Below are 2272 nucleotides of genomic sequence, written 5' to 3'. Positions count from 1 at the left end.
GATGGGAGTGTCAGAGACAGTGCGATTGGCACAGGACAGAGCGGAGTTTAGGGCTGTTGTACATAGGGTCGCTATGAGTCGCAGGCGACTCGATGGCACATAACAACAACAACAACAACAACAACATTCTATTACCAGGAATCCAGAGTTTTTATGTGTTTTAAATAGTTGATGTGTTCAGCTACTAATCCAAAGGCTGGTGCTTTAAGTCCATCCACAGATACCTCAGAAGAAAGATTTGGTTATTTTTTATTTTTTTAAAAAGCATCCATTGAAAACCATTTGGAGCATAATTCTACTTTGACACACATGAGCACCATTAACCAAAACACTCAACTTGACGGTAAATGATTTACCTCAAGAACTAGCAAAAGCTCTTCCCACTAAATTGGCTGAGGGGTATTCAGTAACTCAAGCACAGTGGCAATAATTACCAACTGCATTGTTTATAGTGAGTTTCCCAAAGCCCACCTGTCTCCAGCAGTTAGAATACACCAGCTTGAAGGTAGTGGCTTGGCTTGGAGGGAAAAAGATAGGCAGTCTCCTCTAGTTACAGTTACAACCTTGGAAACCCTATGAAGGGTCTTGATCAGTCAGAATCAACCTGGAAATAGTGCGCTTGATGTTTGTTTGGGTTGGTTTTTTTTTAATGTTATAATTTAAAATTAAACCAAGGAGGAGGGAAAGAGAGTTGAATATTTCTAGTGTTATCTTCCAATCTTTAAAGCAAACACAAAAATTATGTTTAATGTAAAAGATAATTACACCAGCAAAACAGTTCAAAATTTTTCATGTTTCTCCCTAGTTTTTTAGGTCACAATTTTCTGTTCACTTCTTTAATCTTTCACAGGTATCCTTTTCCTTCTAACAAAGTCATAATTAGCTGGATTATCATTGAAAATGTAATAATTGAAGTTGGATTAAATTTCATTAGTAGAACAAAAGAATAGATAATAAGAAAGGAAGTCTCCAAAATTCCTGAGTCTCCCTTTGTGCCTCTCAGAAATAACTGTAGATATAATTGCCTTTTACAGTGTATATAGTTTTAAAATAACAGCAAGGCAACCAACTGAACAATATATGTGCAGGTGTGTATGTATGTTTCTAGGCATATATATGAATAGATATATGTGTCTATACAGGTGTATGCATGTATCTATGTCATATATACCTATGTAACCACATGCACATATAGTAAAATCTATAATGAAATGTATGTAAGACAATGTCTTAGAGGAAGTGTAACCAGGGTACTCTGTGAAGGCAAGGATGATGAATACTTTGGGCATATTGTCAGGAGGGATGAGTCTTTGGAAAAAGACATCATGTTGGGCATATTGATGGTAGAAGGGCAGTGAAAGAGAGGCAGTCTTTCAATAAGACCGATTGACACTGTGACTACAACAATGGTCTGGAGCATGGCAGAGACCACGAGGATAGTGCAGGATAGAGCAAGTTTTCAATCTGTTGTTAATAGAATTGTTATGAGTTACAGCCAACTCAATGACACCTAACATTATCAACAGCATAGAAGGTAAAGTTACAGACACAAACCTCCAAGTGTCCATGGACTCTTCACCCAAGCATGAAACCAAACTTAGATTGGAAAATATGAGAGAGGTACAGGGAAAGAAGTAGCAATTAAGTGGCCAATCCAATCCAATCCAATTTTTTCTCCACGGGAGAAGAATGAAGCCATCCTCTTCTATAAAGATTTACAGCTTCATAAACCTGATGTGAGAGGTCACCAGGAATCAGAATTGACTCCATGGCAGTGGGTAGGTAAGTGATAACCTCAGTTCTATGCACTTTAAAAGAGTTAACCCATTTGATCTCTAACATAACCCGTTGTGGTGGTTGTTACTGTTGCTACATCAAGTTGAGACAGAACCTACACATTGCTGAGCCTCCAGCAGTTTTTAGAGGATGAAATATCACATGAGGAGATCACTCATCTTTCTTCTGCAGAGCAGTTGGTGGATTCAAACTGTGTGCTCTCAGGTTGACAGCACAACTCCCTACCCATCAGGCTACCAGGTAAGTACAATTATATCACCTTTGTTTTAAAAATGAGAATAAAATGCAGAAGCACCCCTGTCTTAAAAATGAGAAAATGAGAATAAAATGTAGGAGCAGCTTGTCCAGAGTCACATGTTGTTGTTGTTGTTATGTGCCGTTGAGTCGCCTGCGACTCATAGCGACCCTATGTACAACAGCCCTAAACTCCGCTCTGTCCTGTGCCAATCGCACTGTCTCTGACACTCCCATCCCA

This window comes from Elephantulus edwardii, unplaced genomic scaffold, assembly GCF_000299155.1.
Source record: "Elephantulus edwardii isolate Elephantulus edwardi_28Jun2011 unplaced genomic scaffold, EleEdw1.0 scaffold00070, whole genome shotgun sequence".
Taxonomy (NCBI): Eukaryota; Metazoa; Chordata; class Mammalia; order Macroscelidea; family Macroscelididae; genus Elephantulus; species Elephantulus edwardii.
Note: the sequence above shows the minus strand (reverse complement) of the source record.